General features: G+C 41.2%; 1 protein-coding gene across 1 annotated transcript in view; it reads left to right on the top strand.

Moving 5' to 3' along the window:
* AFF3 (ALF transcription elongation factor 3) overlaps nucleotides 1-25498 on the top strand; it is a 282997-nt gene that overhangs the window by 120651 nt on the left and 136848 nt on the right. The window lies entirely within an intron of this gene.

Raw genomic sequence — 25498 nt, 5'->3', positions numbered from 1 at the left:
ATTTCCTGATTATCTTCCTGGAGGTCAGGCCCTTCATTTTGACACTTAATGAATAAAATGCCCACGTTGCAGGAAATGGGATAATGAATTGTGAAAAGACATAATCAGCAATGACTAAATAATTAAGGGAATTGAAATGTAGAGTCATGTGGGAATGTATTAATAATAACATGATTTTTCCATATGCTAAAAAATTCTGTCTGTTTTTAGAAAATCAGTCATCACACATGCTCTGTGGCAAAAAAAAAATTAATGTAGACTAATAGGAACTGTAATTAGATGTTCTGCTTTTAAACAGCTGAATAAAAGATGAAATCATATAGAAAGTATATTTAGATACAAGCCAGAAAGTAAACTGATTATTATTCATAGTGCTGTTAATAGGAGCTGTAATTTATGCATCTAGTGGGAATCATGTTAGGCAATTAGGAAAGGGAGTCACACTTGACTTCCCTTTATGCATTTACATATTTATATATTTTTCTATATCTTGCCAATGTCTCCATCTTTCCAGTTACCTTTAATCCACATAACTGCCTAGAATAATACCTTTTACAGTGAAATTCTCTGTTGGAGTTCAGAAGTTGGCCTTCACTTAGATTAAAGAAAACCGCACAAGCTTCTCTTTGATCATATTTGTCTCCTGACATTGGACTTTTGCAGGTCCCCAATACTACATGAAGAATGGGACTTTTTAATTTCTCTCAGCACTTCACCTTCAAAGGCTGGCAGCAGAAATTATCATGGCAGTTGGACGGGATTGTGCTCATTTCTGCTCCCCTCTGTCTATGTTACCCTCTCTCTACTTACCCAGGACCCAGGTTCAATTGCTTAGTCTCTGTAGCCTGCTCCTAACAAAACCTGGGATCCTATAATTCACCACACTCCCAGCACTGAAATCCCAGTGATGTGGATTTTGGTTCCGGTTGGCGTTGCTGTGTTTGTGGAATATATGATCCTTTGTATGTATTTAATACTTTCAGCAGTTCAATGCAAGAATGATTTATGCTTATTTTGTGCAACAACATGGTTATTGTTTTAATCCGAAAGTGTCTTGGTATCTAATCATGTGTTAATGCAGACTCTCAGCCACCCCATAAAATGTGGGTCAGCCAGAGAGGGTCACATCGCCAGATATGTTTGAACAGATGGGTGGGCTGAGGTACAGAGAGCTGTGGTGGTTTGCTCAGGTTTGCTCAAGGTAAAAAAGCAAATCAGTGGCAGAGCAAAGATTAAAATTCAAGGCATGAGATCAGCGAAGGATTAAGTGCCGTGTTCATCTGCTTCATTTCCAGACATATCTAACATGTACCTCAGATAATCTGCAGGTATCACAGTCTGGAAATATTCAGCACGTAACTCTCAAAAAGGGAAAGGCAGGGAGACTCTCCAAGGACGGGGAAGGGACCTCCAGGGACCTCAGGGAGGGGTGGACCAGTGGCTGGGAGGGGGAGTTCTCACACATGCTGCTGCTGGGTTGCAGGGCTGTTTCACAGCTAACCTGCCACCACGAGTACTCAGTACCAGTGCAAGGTGATAACCTGAGCCAAGTGCCCATTCCCAGCAGATAAGCAAAGTCTCTTTTTCCCCTCTTTGTGTAACACTGACCTGAACAAAACTGCCCCATAAGCCAGACCCTGGTTACTCCCAGCCACGTCTGAGGTGACTTCCCAACAAGCCTTGCAACATGGTACCAACCCTAAACTTTGAGTTAGCCTGGCCTGCTTTTACTTGCTGTCTTTTTCTGCTAAGGCCATTCTTCCTACTGCTCTGCCAGGTGCGATGCCTCAGAGGGAAAGTGCCGGAGCTTCCCCAGGGCGCATGATGCTCTTCCCCACTTGCTCTGTCCCCCCGCAAGCCCTCCTAGAGACGAGGACCTGGTATCTTGGCATGGCCCTCTGGCTGCAGGGCTTGTGCTTTGGCTGCGGACCATCTTTCATAATTGGGCTGGCGAGCGCTACCTCTGCTCCCGCTCGGGGCGGGGGCTGCCAGAGCCAGCTGCTCCCCCCGCCGCCCGGGCTGCAGATGGCCCGACCAGCACCCGGCAGCTCGCCCTCCGACGATCCTCTCCTTCCCCCTGTCCGGCCGAGCCATCTTTACAGTACTACTTATAGCAGACGTTTTTCAGTAACAACCCGCTCTTTGGCACACCCTGCCACACTCTTCACCTTTCCCATTCAGGAGCTGGGAAGCAGGAGGTACTCCGGGAGCAATATTGTGTTAAGCTACAAGCCACAGAAAAAAGTGGTTAAAAGCAGTAAATGCATTCCCATGCATTCCAGTAATGCTATTTTTTATCAGACAGTGGGTGATTTTAATTCACCGCCCATAAGCATCCACAGTGCGTCTGCCTCCCCGGCCATCCTGGGCGTTGCATGGGTCTGGCTCATTGCATTTGCTCTCCGTCAAAGTGCGATATCTTGGGATGGATTCTGCAGGCTTAAAATAGAAACATTCCTGCTTGCTGCTGCTGATGTATCATTGGGTAATCATTAAATAAATTCAGTGTTTTACTGCATTAACAAAAACACATGATTGTTTAACAGAGTATATTACAGAAGATGGAGGCTTTAATGGTCTCTATGGATTTTTAGTTTGTAAGAGTACATTATGAAGCTGTCTTGGTAGGGTGCTGTTTTCATATGTGAAAGAAGTTACTGGTGTTATACATCATTTTTATATCTTGTTGCTAGGCAACATATCATAGTGCAGTTATTGCAAAGGTGTCTGCTTCCTCGTTAAAAATCTTCATGTTGCTCCTTAATTCTGCAAAATTAGCTCTGTTATTGATCTTATCCTGCTTCCTCAGATATCTATTGATTGAGGTTTCATCCGTTAGGTTTTGGAGAAATATAACAGGTTTTTTATTAACTGAATTTGGGGTTGAAACCTAAAGCATGTGCATTAGTGCTAATCTTTAGTTTCCCCCTTCATCGCAATTTGTTTTCATGCAGGGAGCTGTGTGTTTCCGTTCACTTGGGATTCAAAATCAGAGAAGTAATTTGAGTGGTGGTGTATTTAAGATATGGCCTATGAGAGCTAGGCTTAAAAAACCAGCAACAACAAAAAGCAGGGGCTACCCAGGGTGTTCTGGAAAAGATCTAGAAATTCCCTTTAAAACTCATTTCTTTCTCTCTTCAAAATAATCCATGGTTCCTGCTTCAGCATGGTTCTGTTGCGAACTCCTGATATACTAGCATTTCCAAATCTGGGTGCAGTTTTGCCTCAGCTTGGGTCAGGCTGTGCAAGATTTAGGGCTTTACAGGACCAAGCTGACTTCATCGCCTCACTTCATTCTCACCTGGAGAAGGCAAATCTATTTCAGAAAAACGCAGTTGGTAATAACAGGCAGCATTGCTCGCAAGTATCTTCCACACAACAAAATAACATTTTTTTTTTTTTTCCAAGTGCCAGCATTTATTCCCTTCATTACCACTCCTCCCAAGCTTCCTTGAGTTGGAGAGCTGTCTGCCGGGGCCATATGTGCTCCCCAGAGGCAGGGGTGGCTCTGGCACGTGTCCCCCCCCAGATGCCTCCGCAGGCTCACGTGGAGCCAGGGCACGTGGAGAGGCTGCCAGCACCAGGCAAGGGGGGAACCGGGGGCTTCCGCAGACCTCTGTGTGCAGCAAATGGCTCTTTATTATCCTCATCCCTCATACCTTTGTTACTAGCATATTGTAATTACTTTCATTAACCAGACTTAATGCAGTGGCGGTCGGTATAGCTACTGTTCATTTTGGGGCAAATGGTACTGTTATAATATCAGGTTTTAATTAAGCTGTTTCGGATAAAAGCTGGCATGCTAAAAGCCTTTAAAAATGCTGTTCCTTGGTATGCACCCACACAACAACAACCAGTAAATCAATGGGATTTCATCTAAACTCTCCCTTGGAAGATATAATTTGGCATGTGGTATCAGGGCAGTTATTTCTAAAGGTATGTGCTCCAGAGGAGGGGAGGAGTGAAAGAAACATGAAAGAAGTTCATTCTCTTATTTTTTAAGCTGTGGAAGAGTTAAAAATAGATATAAGATATGCTCTAAAGCCTCTTTTTTTAAGGAAAAATGTGCAAATAATTAATGTATAATGGGACTAATTAGTTCTGTGAAATTTTAATAGATGAAGCTGTAAATGAAAGAAAAGAAATTGCAAAGGCCAAAATGTTTAACTTCACAATCAATCAACGTACTTTCCTAAAAGATGTCTGCAAATAATTTTGACAACATTTTAAAACTGATAGTTACCTGTTCACTCTTGAACAACTGCCTACACACGGATTTCACCCCTGGAACACACTGGGCTATACCTGACTTGGTAATGTTAGGTTAATGGTTGGACTGGATGATCTTAAAGGTCTTTTCCAACCTAAACGATTCTGTGATTCTATGAACGACTGCATGGCTCCATTTGCACCCTACCTGCTTCCCTGTAACTTGCAAGGGAAGGGATAGGATGACCTCACACTACTCTTCCATCGCTTCTAACCACAAAATTTGCCTTTAACATTTGGGCCTCTGAATCGTACAACAGCTTTAGCTCTGTTTCTCCAACAGAATTAGTGAAAACATTAGGATCATTTTCCCCCTAATAACTCCTCTGCTCCACACCACTGGCTGACCCTGATAATAGCGAGTGATGAATACCCAACCTGACCAACCTGGTCTAATTCCTTCTCCCCCCCATCTCTGGTCTCTCTGAGGAAACACTGTTAAAATGGATGCAACTCACTGTAGTCCAAGAAGCGTTGCCAATGTCCAGAGGAACCTTCCTTCCATTTCAGAGAAGAAAGGAGTTAGGGAAATCAGCCTCTCTTTCAGTATCTGTTTATCCATAAAGTCCTATTTTGTTTGAGCAGTTCTGCCAGCTGATCTTGTTAGCTCCTTTGGTCTATACAGAAACCCCTGCAAAGGTGATTGCATCCCTTCATGGCCAATGAACTCAGTTAACAGTCAGAATCAGCTTAACCGGATGATTGTTTCATTCATGGGAAATTTCTGACATAGGTAGCTGAGTTGGCTCAGGTAATCACCTGTTGTTTCTCCGTACAAAAGACAGAGAATTCTCTCTTAATCCATGTTCAGATTAAGGAATTAACCAAGACAGTGCCATGGGACAACAAGAGCATGCCTGTGAGCACTGAAAAAGCTGTCACTTCTCACCCGACAACTCTAGAACATAGTGGAAAATCCCCAGAACAAAACAGAAGACAAGCCTCCAACTCACATGCCACATCATGTCCCATACCTACATTGTACATTATTTCACTGGTTTGTAAAAAATTCAGGGCTGGTTTCCAAACGGACTATAGATCCATTGGCTTTCATTGCTTTGGAAAGGCTATCCTTGCTGGCCAGCAAGCCAGATGTGCATCAGGATTCCCCATCAGCCTCCTCTCCCAGCTACCACAGTATCTCTCCTCATGCTCATCTGCAAGTGGTCAGCTCAGGAGGTGAAGTGACAGCCTCCCTCTGAAACTCAGTGGCAGGCATGAAACTGCAAACCACCCAGTCCCCGTTCCAGGACTGTTCAGGTGCTGACAGGCAACCTTAGCCCTGTGCTGTTACAGCCACGAAACGTTTTACCTGGGTCCTGAGGAACAAGGGGATTTTTCCATATAGTCAAGGAGACACATGTCTTTAAAGATGATGCATATTTCTGGCTGCCACCCACTGGCATGGTCTGTAAAATGTTCTACCCCATCAACTCAGCTTTTCAGGGCTCTACAGGGATTTGTGGATGAAAAAATCTCTGTGACCAGGAAGAGACATGTTACCAACTTCTATTTGCTATGTATTTCATTAAAAAAAAAAAAAAAAAGAATGTTTTACTCCAACAAATTCTCTTCACCACTGACTCTCTGGTTGCCCATAATTCTTAGAAGACTCAAGTAGGCAGTATCAGGATAATTTTGTTTCTCCAATGTGATGAATCTGCCAGCCCTGTCTGTTGCCTTTCTGTAAATCTTAGTCTCACAGAACCAGAGCCAAATTTGACACCTGGTGCCAGCCAACACCTGATAGTCCAAGGTTTTTTGGCCAACACTTTTCAAAACAACTTAGCGCCAAGTGCAGAACCCTCTACAAAGCTGAAGGTAAGAAGTGCATGGACTGGATTGCTTCCCAGCAACTCTCTGATCAGCTCAGTCAGAATATATCTATCAGCTTTGTTGTTGGAGCCCAACAGCAGGGTCTCATGAGCTCATGTCACAATGGTTTTGGTCTTGTCACTTTCATTTCAGTCCGAGTTGCCAGGGGAAAAAAAAAAAAAGAAAGAACACTGAGCCAATCTGCAGCTTCAACCATGGGGCGCTTTTGCTGGTATCCATTTTCCTATATTGCCAAACGTGGCATTTCTTGGCCCTTGCTGGTCTTGCCCCCAACTTACTTATCATCTCTTGATTAGGATACAGAGGTGGATGATGCCTTTGATCAGCCCAGTTGTTAAAAGTGCTGTGATACTTCTAGGGAAAAGAAAAAGAAAATAGCAAATATGCTTAGCAGCAGCTGGGCTGCCAAAATGCTGTTACATAATCTTAGTGACATAAAGACTATTTTGGTAGTCAAAATTAAGTCATTGTTTCCTTGTATTGCTTCCTCTGTCTGCATCCATTTTGAGTTTCATCTCATGAATTTGGACTGCCAGCGCTTTGGGGCAGGAACTACTCTTTCAGTGTCTGTGTTGGGTGCTTTACTGAGCAGGTCCAGACCAGGAGTCTAGACCATAACTAGGCATTTACACCTCCTGTTCACAATTATCATGTAGTTTCACATCCGAAAGGGAGATTATTTGCAGAGACCTTGTGTTCCTAGCTGGGAGGGACCCTTCATCTTGGCATTTCAACATGGCTTGCAACAGCCTGAAAGGAACCTTTCTTAGAGAATGGTGGAGACATCCAGGACCTGTTGGCTTGCCCACCCACCTGCCTCATTCTTTGAAGGACAAAGTTCAGCCTCATCTGAAATTGTTTCCTGAGTTCAAAAGATTCTGAGAGGTCCTAAATCTTAGGTCCCTTTGCTAAAAATTATAGAGCTGTAGCTTCACCTCTCATGAGGCATTTCTCCCCCCAGGTGTCTCCCCACCTTACGAGGCTATTCCAGCTTCAGGATGGAGTTTCTCGCAGGCTCTTACTGTGTCTTCTGAAGGTACAGAATTGAATCTTTAAAAGCTGTGTATCTGGGGAAAAAATTATAATCACTTCACCACCCCACAGTATTCATTCTTCTGAGAGCTTTCAATAAAGACCAGACACAATGTAAGTCCGACACTGGAAATGTTGTGTTTAGATTATGTCACAACCTGCAGATAGCTTTAGAAACTTCTGCAGGTGTCACATTGATCTCCAACTCCATCAGTTTACCCTTCTACTTGTTTTCTTCCCCAAAATCTCAGCTCCCTCACAACAGACAGTGAGACATCATTTAGTGTGTATAGGATTGGCACATTCAGGTGATCCCCCCAAAATTGCTCCGGTGTCCAGTCTGAAATGGTTAGCAGCCAATTTATTCCTATGCAGACTTACCCAGGTAAATTTTGTACTGTATTCCTGTTTCCCATGGGTTACTAAAGAGTATCCTCCAGACAGAGCTCATTCTCCTCCATTTGCTGAGGTACTCAGACGTGCTTCCTAATGCTTTGTTTACTCATTTACTTCTCCAAGTCCTCAATTTCAGTTGAGGCCAGTGCTGATAAAGTTGTCCCCTGTTGTTCTTTGGGTAAGATTTCTCCTCCCACATCTGGATTTAAAATGCAGCTTGTTCGTTACCAAGAATGGGGTCTCTGTGGACCAGCACTTGGAGGACAGGAGCAGCTTCCTTGGCACTAACTGTGGTTTTTCACAGAGTTTTCCACACAGTCTCCACAACCCACCTCCCCTCCCTGCTGACTTGGAGCCCAGCGCTCTGGCATACCTCACTGGTGAGGTACCAAGTGGTACATGGCCTCCCCATGACAACCTTACTGCTGGTGCTCCTGAAAGGGTCTGGATGGGGATGCTGCGCCTGGGGCCACCTCAGGTGTTGCCGCTTTAGAGGAATCCAGTGTCTCCTGCACCAGAAACTTGCCCCTGGAGCAAAATCTGTGTGGACAACCCCTCTTCAAGAACCACAGTTAATGTCGGGTAAGTTACCTTTTTTCCCCCCTCATTCTGTAATTAGACATCCCAATTATGTAGTTTGATCTAATTAAAGTAATGATGCAATTATACAATAATTGATACATAATCGACATGCAAAAACCTGTGTAAGTATTATTTAACCAACAGAGCAAATTCTAGATGAACCTTTTCAGTCTCTTAAAAGTATATCATTTTAGCAGCCAGCTTGAGGAAGGGATTTTGCCTACTCAAGCATTTTTAAATCCTCACTGCCACTAGTAAAATTACTTTTTTTTTCCTATTTATGGGCATTCAGTTTCCATTGACTTCAACAGGCGCTGTCTCTGAGCACCCATAGACAGAACTAAAGCTTAGAGCCTCTGAAAGACTCACCACAAGTATACCATCCAAAGATGGCAAAGTGCTATAAAGCCATTTCAGGAATGCCTAATACTGGATTGCCTGCTGTTAGAGATGGTAAAAAAAAAAAAAAAAATCTCATTGTTGATTGCAAGAGAAGACCGCTCTGTGGTACCTGTGCTAGTACTTTCTTAGCAAACCTTACCGCTTAAGATCCTTTTTTTAAAAATTCATTAAAAATTACTTCCTCATTATCCAAAATAACGGTACAAAATACGCATATTACATATGCACCACACTTATGGATGTATAAACCAAGCCTTAGCTGTGGATCCACCCAAAATCTCATGCCCCAAAATCATGAGAATGTGTAGGTGGATGCAGGAGTCCTGGCTCTAATGCCATGAACGGGAATCTAGTTCTCTGTATTGGCTCATTTTTCTGCAATAGATGAACTGAAAAGCATATGTTTCATCGTATGAGGATGTTAGCTGTAACAGCCAAAGACCCATGTTCTGAAATGACATCAGAGACCTGGGGGCTTGTCTGATAAGAAATGGGATTTCTTCTCATCCTTGGATAATATTTCCTTTAACCTACTCCCCATCCCCTTACTGTTGTGCAGTGAACTGTATACCCTATATGGCTTCTTCCCACTAGTGATGTGACCGAATATTTTACCCTTGTTTTGGAAAGCGTTGTGGAATCAAACACATCCACATTTATATAACACTCTATAATCAATCCACTGTGTCTGGATGTGTGAGGAAACAAGAATGGCCTGTCCCTTTCTTTGGCTCTGTTGCATAACTCACTCTTTAAACTAGGTGCATTATCTTGCGAGATGTTATATAGCGAGTTAGTTCAAAATGCCCCAGTAGCTGTGTTGGTAGAACTATTCTCAAGCAGGGAAATTTCAGAGGAAAATGTGAATGTTCCCTGATAAGCAGTCACTTGGGCTTCTTTTGCTGTTGTTTTTTTTGCATGATTTGCTGCTAAGGATCTAGTTTTAAGTGTTATTACCCATGTGTGTGGAAGTATAATTTTGATTTGATCCATATTCTCTTTAATGCCAAAATTGCTGAAAAAAGCTTTTTTAATTTGGTTTCAAATTCAAATATGATGGTTTTACTGTTATCTTTTAATTGCCAGTATTCGTATTGCTAGTATAAGTGTTTGTATAATCTTTTTCACGATAGACATTGAAAATATGTAAAAAAAAGCCTATGACTGAACAGTTCCTCGTTCATGGTGATATAAATTCAGTTCTACATGTGGAAGTTGCTGAAAGTGTGCACATATGGCCCACAGTTTCCAAGCTTAAGAAGAACTCACAGGTGCTTAGGTGACCCTCTAATCACTGGTAAGGGTCACAGAGAGAGTATCTTTGTCTTCCAACATTTTTCTTCCACCCACTTGGTGGTTTCAAACTGGATGTAAGGGGAGAGACTTGGCTGGGCAGTGTATGAAGGAAGTTTCTGGTGTCAGACTGAGCCCTGGTTTCTTTGGCCTAAAGGGTGCAATTGCTTCAGAGACATCAAAAAAGCCATTCACATGCCTTTCTTGGGTGCAGTTCTCTCGTTGATGGGCTAGAGAACATCGGTAGGTCCATTCAGTAACAGACATCTGGGGACTGAAAGACAGCAAGGTAAATGCAGCTAAAAGCTACGGGAAAATTCAGAAGGCACACTACTGCACAAAAAAACCACCAACCTATTTATATTCCATGGAAAAAATCAACATAAAAACCTAATGTCCAGTTATTTCATGGCTCTGCTTACATTTGGTGCTTGCAGAAGTCTCTGTAATGTAGCTCACAGGCAATGCCATTGTGGTAATTTTCCAGCAATCTTTGTCTTCATTGTTTTAGCAGTAAACTCACCCATATTTGACGTAGGGACTTGAGCTGAATTTGCCAACTGCTTGGTAATTCTGATAGGCCAGGGGCTGCTGTCTTTGGTCAAGATACAATAACAGCCAAAGTACAGCTGATCTCATATTGCTGAGTGTGATTTAAAGGAAAATCTTTGAAGGAAGTATAACTGCCTGAATTACTACTCTTTCATATGTTTTTAAATGAGAATGTAAAGGCCAAGGGCATTTTTTCCTATTTAATACTATTAAATCCATCATTAAATCTCTCGCTGAACACTGGGTGAATTTAATGGTGCCCTCAAGTGCCGATGCTGATGCTTGACTGTGTTAATATTGTTGTATATACAGATACAATAAATAACATTTAGCTAAGGTAGTATTAGCAACCTTATTGGGTATATCAATACAAATAGCTGTACTAATGAGATTAAGCATCAGAAACCAGTGGTGATGTGAATCTAGGCACTGGGGCTAAAATATGGATAGGGATTCAACACATTGAACCTATCAATAAAACCAAACAGACTCTACTAAAAGCTTTACTGCTAGTTGGCATTAAAGGATTAATTTGAAAGTACAGTTTTTATCTTTTCTCATCTCACTTTATAACATGCTCTGTCTTAAAACTTCAGTCTGTCTTGCGCATAGGTATTACGAGTGTTTCTATTTGCTGAACAATCAGCAAAACCCCTGGCAGGCCACTCTGCTTTGCCTTGCTGTAACCAGAGTTCCCTTTGATTGACATAATTCAGCACTGGGGATGGACTGGGTTTGTACCACTGGTATTTTTTACGTCTGGTATTCTGAACACAGAGTTGCATTAGTTGCATCACCTCTAGATCATCATTTCTCCTCTCAACATACACCAGTTGGATGCAATTGCCTTGCCCATGCAGATTATTTTAAGCCGCCTGGCATAATTCCAGGATCCCATTTTTCTCACACAAAAAGCATGAAAAGTTCATGATTACAGTACTCTTTTACCATTGTAGTAACCTCCAACTGCCTATGTTTCATTTTGAGGGTGTTCCTTATTTATGCTTTTATTGCTGGTAGGGGAAAAGAAGCTGTGATCTTTCTTCTGATGGGATTCTATGTATACTAAAGCTTTGAAAGATATATCCACTGCTTTGTTTTACTAAGAAACTTTTTCAAAGCAAAAAAAGAACTGACCTAAAGGACTAGCTTTAATCAACAGGGGTGAAATCCTTCCCTGTGTAGGACAGTCGTCGAAGGCTTAAGTGGGAATTAATTGATATGTAGACATTATGTGGACCTTCTTATTGCAGTGAATTGCAGTTTGATGGTTCTCATGAAGAGAAATCAAAAGAAATTAACATTTGCTGCCACAAAACAACCTTTCATGACTTTTAATATTTTAAGTTTCCGATGCTAAGGCAGCTGTTCCTGATTCCCTGCTCTCTAAAAAATAGGTAATATAATTAAAAAGTGGTAATGGTATGTCCTGTTTCCTTTCTCTTTATGTATTACTTTAATTTTTCCACATGATTTCTATGAGGTTAAAAAAAAAGAAAATATATACATCCTCATTTTTTTAAATGACAGCAAAAGAATGTTAATTTTGCTGTAAAGTAGATAAGTAAATCATGTGTTGTTAAAGGCTCAAAAATAAACAAGCATTTGTAATCGTCTTCCTCGCATGCCTCTGTCACGATGCAGCCTATAATTTCATAATCACCTACTGCTTGCTGGCAAACATCTTGAGGAATGTTTTAGAGAGTTGTAAAAACTTTTGTTAGCATCATTTTTCATAACATTCTAGCTGTAAAACCAAGCTGCCTTTGTACTGAGAGTCTGGTACAACATTGACAGAGAATACCTAGAAGTGGTATTCTAGGCAGCATGATACGCTATTCCATGTAGGCTTTCTGTGCAATATGGGTGTTTCATCAGTTCAAGTTTAATTGTTTTGTAACAAGTCTACTTACAAACTGTTTCAAAGATCTGGGTTTTTTTACCATCCATTTAATTTGGTTTTAACCAATTTAGATAAATCTAAATGTGTTTGGTTTTAGTTAAAGTGGTTTAAAACCACTGCTTTTTTTAAATAGATGCAAATATCTTATGCAGACTATGCCTACAATAATGAATAAGAAACTAGTGTTACTCTGCTTCTTAATGAGATAAACGGTATAATGGATGCATCCAGAACACGTGCTTTAGGAGCAGAGTTAAGGCTTCAGTGTATATTTTCATACCTTCTACTGTTTTTTCTAAGTGGAGTTGCAGAATGGCATTGTCACCCTTGGTACCATTTGTGCCAAGACAGGGATTTTCTTAAGGGATTTTCTGACTGAAGATTCTTTCAACCTTAATTCCAGTTTTATGCGTTTTACCTCGTAATAGTCGTACGGTACTTACAGAGATTACAAGGGTGCTGGGACGCTTAATTCAGGTTTGCAGAATACCTTGCAAATGAAAGCTAGCGTGTACAATAAGCACTAAATATTGTTTCAGGGCGTAAAGCAGACAGAGCTTGAGACAATGATAGCTTTGAAGAACACACCTAATAAAACACTAGATGTGTGAATTGCGCAGCTAAAGAACGGTCTCCTTCACTGCTCCATGGGTGTATTTGCAGCTAGAGAGAAGCACAATTTAAAATCAGTTTTAACAAGAAATGCCAGATTGCCTAGAGATAACTGGGGGAAACAAAGGGGCTCTCCCTGCCTCCGACAGCTTCCCAAAGGCCACCCCATGTTATGGAGAGAAGTGGCAAGTGCTGTTTTGTGCTCCTGGCACTGGCTCCCGAGAGCATGATGGTGAGCAGCGGCAGCCTGGGCGGGCTCCCCGCCTGGGCATAATGCCCTCGCGAGGGCTCCCAGAAGCACCGTGCTGCTGGCAAGCCTAACATTTTTCTACACAGCAACAAGAGACTGGCCTCAAGCCCTCTCCCCACCCTTGCTAGTCTTTTCAGGGTGCAGGTCTGGATTTTTTTCTGAGGCTACCGCAGTAGGAACCTGCAGCCTCCAAAGTGCAGGGACTGTGATTGTGCCAGCTCTGTAAGCAGGGGCAGTGCCCTGTGTGCTCACACTCTGATTGGCCACATCACAAGAGTTGTGTCCTAAACATCCAAAACAACCTGCAGATTACTGTAAAAAAGTAGTCTGTTTGTACCTGCTGATTTGTTGCTTTGACTCTGCGAAACAGATCAAAATTATTATAACAGGAGCCCAACGTGCTCTGCTTACCAAACCCTTTACTGTGATGCAGAAGGCCCTGATTATCTGTTTTTGCCTCAACAAGCCACACAAAGACTGGAACATAGCAGCAGGACTTGGGTCTTATCATTTTCCAGGCTTTATTTTTGCCTCTGCTCTCAACAACGAAACCTCCAGCCTTGTTGTGTCCAGTTTGCATTGGCCAGGGTTCACGGTGAGCATGAGTGGGGATCTCAGAAGTGCTTGAGGGACTTTGGATGGAGAGTGCATCCACTGAGACTTCTCTACTAAGTTCTTCAACTATTTTGAGGAGTCTTCCAGTACATATTTTCTTCCTCTTTTCCTATCCCATATGGTCTTGATGCACATTTTGGAGAAAATCCTTCAAACATCAAGACCAGAAGATGTCAAAAAGAAAAGGAAATCATTTCACCCATCTAAAATACTGTCAGATGATTTTGTCCGCAAAAGTTTCTGTCAATTCACAGACAACTAATTTCAGCAGTTCAAGGTGCAGTAGTAGTTTTGAGGAGATTCAACTACATGCTTTATCCTTGGTAGACGATAAAATATCCTTTGTAAAGAACCTTTAACATTGCACTTGCAAGCTTTGTTTGTGAATTAATTTTTTACTGCCAATTAAGTCCTAAAGTTATCCAGTAACTTATCTAAGAGGGATTATCCTTTGAATCTCAGTCCACTTGTGCTGGTATTTTTACCACTGTAAAAGTCAACAAAATCTGCTGCTCCTGGTAACTTCTGAACAAAATCATAGCCTAAGTATGCACAGTGCCGTGTACATGCTACAGGATAGCGCTCATCCCAGACAGATTATAACCTACATATACTTACAGGAATTGGATTACACACAGGGAAAAGGAAAGTGCTATTAACTCACTTTTCCAAGTGCAGCAGGATCTGGACAGCCTTTTACATTGCAAAGAGCCTTGGAGCAGGCCCACCAGCCTCTGGCTGTAGCACCAAGCTCTGCTTTGCCACCTTACTGGTTTTTTTCCAGTGTGGGTGGCTGATTCTCCAGGACAATCTGGGTTGTTTGCCCAGGGAGCCCTGGAGGGACGAGGGGGATGTTTACACCTGGCTCCCACTTCTGGCCAGGGCTCATTCCCCAGGCCCTGGGGTGAGAGGTTGGTAGTATTGAGACCCTCTTTCCTCTGCACCTACCATGGGAAGGAGGGCGTGTGCATTACTGAAGACAAGAGAAGGTAAAGAGCCACCCTGGGTAGTGGCTGTGCGTACATGGACCTGCTGGAATACTGTTCTGCACACCCCAGTCCCGATTCCAGGGATCAAGGCTGGGTGCCTGCTGGAGAGTACCTCAGCTCTCCTCTGCCATCCAACTGCTCTTCCAGGCTGAGACAGAATCCAAATGTGACTTTTTAGAAGAAAAAGGTGATAGCCAGACAGCTAACCTTCTCACTACCCACAACATTAAAACTGGAAAACCTAATACTTGGTTGTCTCTGTAGTTAAGGAAAACATTTTAGATGATCACAGATGACCTTTCTGGAACAGTAATGTCTTCTTAATGTGAAGCTATTAAAAGGTCATATGGAATACATATGTTTCCAAGAAACATAGGGAGGGTAGGGAAGAGGGCCTTATGAGTGCTTGACTCTCATCCTGATATGCAGACGGCCAAGATACAGAAATGTGGTAATGCTCTCGGATTTGGAGATAGAGACGTAACCTAAGAGATGGTCTAAGAAAAAGTATCAGGGCAGCCTAGCTGAAATCATAGCACTGCCAGGAAGTCATCTCTGAGTTCTCCCTCAACTTGTATATGTGATTGTAGCAACTAGAGAGGCCCAGCACTGATCAAAGTCTCTGCTAGGTGCCACACAAACATGTAAGAAACAAAGCTTTGCTCCAAGGGGCACAAGGCCAGGCTCAACGCCCTCAGTTGGAGGCACTTCAGGACTGAGTACAGCAACCTGGGCTCCATCTCTAGACAATACAGAATGTCACTTCCAGAGGATGTTCTGGAGCTTAGGTCCGCTGATGTGCCCCATGCTGGAGTCTCTTTCTGCTGACTATAGCGAGAGTGTCAGGCAGATGCCTTCATTGCATTGACCTGTCAGTTAAATCCCCAAGGTTAATTGTGATGCATCGGGACCTTACACAATCAAAAGCAGCAGGGGGCAACTATGGGCAATAGATACTGATACATAAGGAAAGAGAAAGAGCAAACTTTTCTTCCTATCTTTTCTAAACCACAATGGAACATCCCTTTCTCTTAATCACTGCTTTTGTGGTCAGTACCTAGCATTCACATGTGAATATAAATGTTTCACATGTTTTCTTGACTTATAAAGCCTGTATTGAGAGCCATAAATGCTAAGGCTTTTGAGGCACTGAAAAAGAAGCTCCAAAATAAAGAACAAGAATACCACTTAGGTACATTTTAGGTGTGAGTCTGAATGGTGCATTTTATCCAGCAGTCTGACTAGCATTCTGACCTGTGTAACAAGCCAGATAAGTGCAGCCTCTCTCCCCTGTTTTGAGCCCATTATCTTCTATTTGGCTGAAGTATATCATTCAGAAAAGCATCCTTTCTTGATCTTAAGTCTTCAAGAGATGAAGACAGGCATTTCCGTAGCACTGCATCCCAGCAGTGAACCACCAGCTCATGAGAAGTTGTTCTTTTTTTCCTAACTTCAGTTTGCCTTTTTATCCTTCTATCCATTGGCTCATGATAAAAGAAGTTAGTGGTTTTCATCTTTTTATGTTATTGTGAACTGACAACATTTTCCACTGAGATCTATTTGGAAATTTTGTATACAGAGACTCCTATTAAGCATGAACAACCTTGATTTTTTCAGTCATTACTTGTGAATCCTGTTGAAGGTATTGAGTAGAGGTTCTACCTTTTACCTTGGGACTCTTGACATTTGGCTACAAATAAGGTTTCTGAAAGTCATGTTAGAGGGTTTTTTTCCCCTATGAAGATGCTTATGCAAATCAAGCATAGTAGCTTAGTCTAACAGAGCTGGTCTCTAAATATCTGTGATCTTTTTTTGTTCCTTTTTTCACCTTCTCAGAATTTCCAGCATTTTTGAAGAAATGTGGTCAAAGAAGCAGGCTCTTCCAGCACTGGCCTCACCAGTTTCACTGTGCTACTTACTTCTCCATTTTCAAATGCACAATGATGGAACAAGCTCTTTGGGCAAGAGCATGAGATGTTGGGAAATTATTTTTTGTTGCTTGTCCTCTGGTGATCTCTAACTCCTTTCCAGGTCCAGTGTCCCAGACTACCAGCTATATATGGTATTCTTCATTTGTGGACATGAATTTATCATAGAATCATAGAATGCTTTGGGTTGGAAGGGACCTTTAGAGATCATCTAGCCCAACCCCCCTGCAGTGAGCAGGGACAGCTTTAACTAGATCAGGTTGCTCAGAGCCCCGTCCAACCTGACCTTGAATGTTTCTAGGGATGGGGCTTCCACTACCTCTCTGGGCAACCTGTTCCAGTGCTTCACCACCCTCATTGTAAAACATTTCTTCCTTGTCTAAATCTATCCTCCTTTAGTTTAAAACCATTATTCCTTGTCCTGTCACAGCAGGCCTTGCTAAAAAGATTCTCCCCATCCTTCCTATAGGCCCCCTTTAAGTACTGAAAGGCCGCAATAAGGTCTCCTTGTAGCCTTCTCTTGTCCAGGCTGAACAACCCCAACTCTCTCAGCCTGTCCTCATAGGAGAGGTGCTGCAGCCCTTGGATCATTTTTGTGTCCCTAATTTGTCTGTGTTCAACTCTGTACACCTCTGTACTCTTAGCTGAACTGGTCTCTGTCAGCTTCAGCCATCACATTGTGCCACTGTGCTACTTCTAGAATATGAACCATCAAGATTTAACATCTTTCTGTCAGTTCAGATCTAGGAGGCACACAATGCAACCTTGAGAACAGATGGTTGAATTCACATACACTGAAGCATGCAGTGCTACACTGATTTCTTAATCTCATTCAGAATAAATGACTTGTATATGAACAGATTCCCTAAGTTGTCAAAGAATCATAAACAAAATTGTTTGCTAATTGCAGTCAGCCACATCCATGTAAGGTTGTCGGGGAAGGATTTACAGGTTGCTTTGCCTTGCAGAACCTCTCTGTGCTACAGCAGGGAAAAGGGAAGGAGAGTCTTTGCCTTGACGCTGAGCTCCATGGTCTGAGGTCCCAGTCTGGTGTAATTTTCACCTGTAAATTGAGCACTTTTCATCTAGTATCATTAAAACACCACAAATGCAAAACCTCTTGGAGCTACGCTTTATAGAGCCACTTTTGACAGCAATTTAACTTCTCATATTTTAATTCTGACTTTTTTCTTTCTATGGCCTGTTCTTACCCTGTCTATCATCTTGTCACACTGACCAAGAAGTTTGTTGTAGTAGCACAGAACAGAAGCTTTCTTTCTTCTTGCTTTGGTTGGCAGCCTTCGCAGGTACAGTAGCCGAAAGGCATTCTGGTAGCACCTTAAACCTTAGCCGAGAGCACAAGGTATTTACTTCGTGTAATGTCTGCCCATAACTTGTGCACTGAGCACACAGGCACTACTGTGTTAACCGTAAGTTCGTGAAGCTTGAAATACTCGATCAGTTGCTGAACAAGCTAAGCTAAAATTATCAATTCATACCCCCTGGTGAATCTCCACTGTAGATGCACAAAAGAGCTCTTTGTATGAGCCCTCAGGTTCCCAGGAACCAAGTAAGTCTTTATGGTACCCCCAGTCCTCTTAAACTGGCTTCAGGAGTATGAAAGACTAGAACTAAGAACAAATTAGGCCAAACCGATGACCTGCTATTTCACATTCTGTCCAGGGAGTGGACCAGAACCACTAACATACCTATCAGAAAGCTTCCAGCCTCCCACAAAATAAGAAACTTGAAAAATTTGTCTGGTTTAAAAAAACTAGATTTTTTTTCTCCTCAAATCTTGTTTCAACAACCTCCCTACATTTAGCAGTGTATTTTTGTCTGGAGTAAAGGGATGTTTATATTAGAACATTACATGCATTTGTGGCAAAGATATTTCAGTATTGCTAAATATTTACCGTGATGGTATTTCTGTCTTCTCCAAACAGCAGATGTTTTCTTTAGTAAATGTGTCTGTTTTTTAGCTTTGGGCATTTTTTTGTCTGCTCCTTTGTCCATATTAATACAATTATCCATCAAAAACAGGGTAAGATCCTGACCAGTGTCCTGGTCTTTATTTTCAATAGCCTTTGTTTTAACTTCTTGAAATGTTTCCAGAGCAATCCTGAGGCCACTACTGTTGCTTTGTTAGCAGACTGCAGAATTAACATGCTTGTTACGATTTCTGAAAATGTCGACTGTGTGCACTTTTTCATTATTATCTGAAATCATGCAGAGATCTGGACCTTGAAGTATCCTAGGTCTTTTCCTTTCCTCTTTCTCCTCCCCCCACTCCCAAGAGGCAGCTATTCATCTTCATTAGCCACTTCTGTTAGCTTGCTGCCAACTGAGACTAGAAAACTAGCTGCATCAGTCTTGCATGGCAATTCAGGAATTAGAATCCTCAGTCCCTGGGTGCAGGAGGTTAATGCACTAATAAAGATTGTACCTTGATTAACCACATCATCTCAGCTTGCCCAGGCAAGGCTGGTTTTCAGACAGTTTGTCATATCATATGGCCCAATGCATTCATCTAAAAACATAGCTTCTTAGCTAAGAACAGATATTCATCACTGTGACTAAAGGAGAAATTTTGTGCATTTTTTTTCAATTCAGTAAAAAATATTAAAGTTTTTAAGGAAACCCTTTAAATTCTGTTCTATGATTTACCTGGAAAAGTACATGTTCTTACTTTCCTGATAATCAGAGATAAACATTTCTGTCTTAAACTGTGGTATGAGAGAGCATGGCATGGGTTGTAGCCTAGTTAACACTTGCTCTTAGAATCAAACCACATTTCTCTTGGGTATCTGTAGCTTATTCTGGGCTTATAGACTCATTTTGTCCCCCCAAAATGAATAAAAATTTGCAAGACTCTTTGTTAAAGATTTATAATCATACAATGAAAGACCTAAATAAGTCAATTGGATAAGTAAGTGGCTGTAGCCTTCTTTTACATTTATCTGTCCTAAATTGCTGAACCTTGACTAAATGTTGCAAGTTATTTGCAGGATGGTTCCACTAAAGCAGAGATAATGTATTCCAAACAGAAACTTATTGCACTGGCATTTGTGATTTGCTGTAGAGTGAATTGATCCACAGATCACGTTGCAAATGTTCATGATTTGGAATGGTTTAGTTCTGTAGATACCAAACATCTGGAGATTTAATGCTGAACACATTCTTTAATGCTGCAGTCTGCAAAATCTCTGACCTTCTCCCTTTCCAAGGGCCTAATTTCTCTTTTTTTCTTTCCTACTCCCCAGCCCACAGGCACGCACGCGCATACACACACAGAGTCCTGTTTCTATCAAGCAATTTCAGCTGATACCCATCCATATTATAGAATAATAGAATCATAGAATCATTTAGTTGGAAAAGACCTTTAAGATCATTCAGTCCAAGCATTAACCTAACATTACCAAGTCCACCACTAAACCAGTTAAGGGTAGAGTAGCAATTTCATGTTTCCTGGCTTGGTGGCTAGATGTTTTTTAATGAAAGTGAAAACTAGGAATCATTAAGATTGGAAAAGATCTCTAAGATCATCAGTCCAACCATCAACCCAACACCACCATGCCCACTAAGCCATGTCCCAAAGTGCCACATCTACCTGTTTTTTGAACACCTCCAGGGATGGTGACTCCACCACCTCTCTGGGCAGCCTGTTCCAATGCTTGACTACCCTTTCCATGAAGAAATTTTTCCTAATATCCACTCTAAATCTCCCCTGGCGCAGCTTGAGGCCATTTCGTCTCATCCTATCGCTAACTACTTGGGAGAAGAGACCAACACCCACCTCACTACAACCTCCTGTCAGGTAGTGCAGGTGTGAAGAACCAAGCACAGCACAAATGACACAGTCACAAACTATAAAATTACCTTTATTTCTTTGCTTAGAACAAAAATAAATCCTTGACAAGCACTCTCCCCTGGATTTTCATATATCTTTGGATGTTGTACCAATGAAGCCTATTGAAAGGAATTCGTATTACAGAAAGGAAGAGGGCGTCTGAAGGGTCTTGGGACTGGTGCCAAAGGGGAGATGTGGTAGAATGTGTTTTGCAGCAGATTTCTATGAAAAAAGTGACTCATTGAAATCATTTTAGCAGGAGACAGAAGAACTGCTAACTGAGGTTCAGTGCTGAACTGGCACCCAGCTCAGTGTAAGTGGTGTACTTATGGTTATTTCAGCTCCATGACAGGGAGCTTGTAGTATTTCCCTTATTTCATCCTTCAGTTAGTGGGTGGCTGAAACCACTTTTGTCATTTATGTCAAGTTTAGAAGGCATTTTTCATCATACGTGCATACGTGACATATATATTAACTACAAATTAAAACCTGCTCAGATAAGTGGATGGAAAGGAAGTAAAACAGGAAACAACAGAAGCTGGAAAATGGCAAGATATTTTGTTGGGTGGTGGTAGTTCTGAATAACATGTTACCAAAAGGATAATGACAAAATAAAAGATGCTCAAATGGAAAGAGGAAAATTATCAAGTGCTCAAAGGAAACTACAGGGCTTATGAGAAAGAAGAAAAAAGAATTAAGTAGATGTAGATTGGATAAGTGACATCATAAAGAAACAAGAGGAAAAAGTTCTGTCTTTCTATTTTACAGGTGTATATTTGAGGTTTGGGTTAGAAAAGTTGCAGCAATAACAGATACTAGAGGAATCCATTTAAAAAAAAGAAAATTTGCTTTTCACATCATGGGAACCTTACCATAGTGAAGTGCTGTCAGCTTCAACATAGTCTCCAAAAGTTTCAATGTCAGACTCTTTGCTTTGATTGTTTGACACTGAAATCATAGCCATGTTGTCAGCTAGTGGCAGTGTAGCTTCACTGAACTGAAAGGGGTCTTTGTCAACTGACAGCAGTGAAAGAGAGAGTCTCCTGTGTTTAAAAAAAAAATCTATTTTATGAAGAGTAACTGGATTAGAGGTTCTCAAACTGTGTCCTGTGATCACTTGCTACAGGATCTTGGAAAGCTCTGCATTAGCTTTGTGTTGCCTTGACTTCCAGCTGAACAAATATACCTAATGCTTCCCTAAAATCTGCATTTTAGTGTAGGTAACTATAAAGAGAGAGCCTCTGCGGTCCCTGTGAGCCAACCAGCAGAGTATTTGCAAAGGAAAATTGTGTCTCACCAATCTCCTATAATTCCTGTGACATGTCAGTAGAGCAGTGGATGAAGTTGAGCCAGCTAAAATAATTTTCAAAAGGTGTTTGACAGAGTCCTTTATGAGATGCTACAAACATTTCTTAAATCATCATCTGTGGAGAGACAGAATATTATGAATCAAAAATTGGCTAGGTGAGCACAAGCAAAGAGGAGGATTAAACAGTCAATTTTCTTAATGGCCCGATGATAAGTTCTGGTTTTGGCACCAAATGAACAGCAAGGTAATACATGTGGCTAGACTTTAAATCTAGATGATACCGATCCCACTACTTTTTATTAATTACAATTTTTCTGAATCAGTTCAACCATTCCTGGTATCATGTGCCACACAGCAAGATTGATGGCACTAGATAAATAGCATTGCCTTAAGTCTAGCGTGAATACTATTATTTACCTCTGCATGGTACTTTTCCTGAAAAATTACCTACAAGCTAGGGTTAAAAGCCCCAAACAAAACACTGCCAAGCAGTCATTAATCCACAAGAAATGTCTCATTACTTAATTGTTGCTGCGGAAACTAAATTTGGAGCAAGGATATGCAATACTATAGATTTCTTTATTTGAAGGTTTTCCCTTCAGTAAGAACAAAAGACAAGTTGGCACATTGACTAAGATTAACTAGGCTTGGACCTTTATAGCTTGTAAAACTGGACATTTATGGATAACTGCTGAAAACTGATTTACTACAGGTGGAGATGAGTAGAGTTGTAGAGTTACAATATGCATGTGAATGAGACATGCCATCACCACCACCACAAAGATGCCCATGTGAAACAACATCGCTGCAACCCTCACAAGGAGAAATCTGTGTTAAAAAAAAAGAGGAGGTCTCAGAGGCACCCCTTGGTCTTGTGCATCTGGCCGCAGCAGGAGGAGGGCAGTCGTCATCATCTCATACAAGCTCTCCTGCAGTTGGGCACACATGCTTATCCACATGTATTTTTAAGCAATCGAGTCAGGGCTTCCTTCTTTGATCCAGAAATCTTTGTTTTCCCCACTTCTGGACCCCAAATGGCTTCTCAGTGCTTCCTTTAATTAACATTGTTCAGGACTTCAAGGTTAACTTAATCAAGTTTGGAGAAAGATCTAAATTGGTTTGAAATTAGACCATTATCTTGTAGTGGCTGGAACATTTTCTGGTGCCAGGTGTTTCGGACTTATTTTTTGTTTGATTTAGGCTAAAAAAAATCCCTGCTTTTTTCAAATTAAAATTTCAAAAATCTTTTGTGTCAATCAATGTTCTAACACCAATTTGAAGGTGCTGAGGACCTTAAGTACATTTAAATTTTCAGCAGTCCATTTGAAACATTGTTTTTAGTCTGCTGGGTTCCTTATGCTAATACTGCCAATCCCAGACTCCAAAGACAGGCAAGGCAGCTGAGCAGAAAAGAGAAGCTGTGCATGAAAATTTATTGTAACAATAAACGTTGAGTCCTTTCTATTTAGTTAGTTAGATAGTTGCCGTTTGGGCTTACACTTTCAAACATTTCACACCATGTACTAAAAAAAGATCTTGATAAAATCATATGTCACCACTAGTGCTTTTAATCTGTCTCAGATATCTTCAGATAGAGTCTAAAACCATGAGATTTGGCACACAGGAACATATTCTGGATTTGTTTCTGCTTGACCTTGCAAAGTGTTGACGCTGGACACCTAAATCCTTTCTCCTGATTTTTGAGATTCTGTTCTTGGCAGCCAGAAGGAGACTGTGCACATAGTTCAATGTTTCTCTTTTCAAAAAATATTTTACTACATTTAAATCTTGGCACTCCTCAGTTCTGACAACCTATAGTTTGGGGTATTTTTCACGTTAGTTTTCTGATTTTTTTTTTCTAATTTGATTTCATTTTATAGTTGTCTGAATTCCAAGGGTAGTGATAAATACACCATATGATCACAACTCAAAATATTATTCTGGTAAATTCACATTCAGATATTCATGATAATGGCAATTATTAACCCTGGCAAATATCAGTGGTCTTACTAAATCTTTGTGTCAGAAAGGGTTAAGTCAAATTTAAATTATGTAGAAAGCTTTATTATATACCACAACTCAAAGTAAAAAGGGAGAAGAGAAGCTAGCTGAAAAAAAAGACCATTAAGGCCATTTTTCATTGAAGTGTGGATGAGAAATAATCTTGGGGAAAAGAAGAAATGAAAGATTTTGACATGTCAAAAAAAAAGGTCACCCTTATTTTTAATCAACCCTCTGGTCCTTTCCCTGGATGAAGGCATCATTGTCAGAGTTGGGCAGGCAAGGTGGGAGGGAAGAGCTCTGCTGCTGTAACAGATTGGTTTCTGCATGGCATATAGCAGACTTCTCAGAAGATGTTTCCCTGAAGGTGACAGTGGGGGTCAGCCAGCGTATAACCTGGAGGAACTGCTTCTTGGGCAAATGGAAATCATAAGTACTGAATAGCGTATTTCACAAATAGGATAACTTTAGGTCAAAGGCACTAGACGTTCCCAGTCTGTCTGCTGCGATTCTTCAATTGACAGAGATAACGTAAAGCATTGACCTTCAGAAGAAGGGGACACATAGTTCATTCCTATGCGTACTTTTGGGCTCAGCACCTCAACTTGTACGGAAAAACACTTTCTTTGTTTGGGAATGGGGTTTTACCGGTGGAAACACCTTTAGTCTATATGCATAACATCCCATTTTCTAAAAAGTAAGCAAATGGTCCTGTAAGGGAAAAGCAGAGAAAAGTAGGTGAGAAAGCAATACTTTTTTAGATCACAGCCTTAGGATTAAATGTCTGCATTGCAAATCTCCTTTTCGTCAATTTATTGTCATAAACCTTTCCTGTTGGAATATTTCTCAATATGTAATTCCTTAATCTTTTGAAAACAATAGCACATGTGCCAGGTACTTGTAGCAAACAGCAATCTGGTTGCCTAGGCTTTTTGTTGCCTGAATTTAAAGAACTTACTGTATATTAAAAATTACTATATACTGCTATTGCTGGCACTTACCAGATAAGGAAGTCATAAGATGAACAATCTGCCTCAAAGAACTGAAAAGCAAAGCAATTCTGATACTGAAACTGCAAACCAGATGATGCTCTGATTAGAGGCACACACATAGATTACAGAAGTATAATAAATCATGTAACTTTTTAGCCTCAAATAAAAGAATGCAGTTTTTATTAGGAAATAAACTGTTTATCAAGAATGCTTTAAAGGTGACATTTATTACTAAGAAACTATGTTGAAAGGGCTGATCCTTTCATTGGCAGAACAGCCAGAGACTGTCCTCTATGTAAAAAATGCCCCAGCTCAGTCCGTGCCAGGTCAGGAAGCACTTCCATCAGCACTAACGAAGGATGGGCAAGAGACTCACCCGCACCTTTTTTCAAACAAGAACATTTTCTTTTCTCTTTAAAAAGGAATGAGTCATGGAAATATAACTCCAGTATTATTTTGGGACTGATCGTGGATCTCAGCACGACTCCTTGGAATATCACTGAGAAACAATTCCACAGCCAGCTAATGGTATCAAAACCCAGCAAAGCATCTGCCAGGCAAACTCTTGATAGTGTCAGTGAGCCCCCTGCTTAGGCAGGGTGTTATTTGCTATTCAGCTCTTGAAACTTATGGGCTGACTCTTCAGGGTTGTCACACTCCATGCTACTTACATTAATTCTGTTAAGT

Source organism: Pelecanus crispus, chromosome 1, assembly GCF_030463565.1.
Source record: "Pelecanus crispus isolate bPelCri1 chromosome 1, bPelCri1.pri, whole genome shotgun sequence".
Lineage (NCBI taxonomy): Eukaryota > Metazoa > Chordata > Aves > Pelecaniformes > Pelecanidae > Pelecanus > Pelecanus crispus.
Note: the sequence above shows the minus strand (reverse complement) of the source record. Positions and strands in the feature narration are given on the sequence as shown.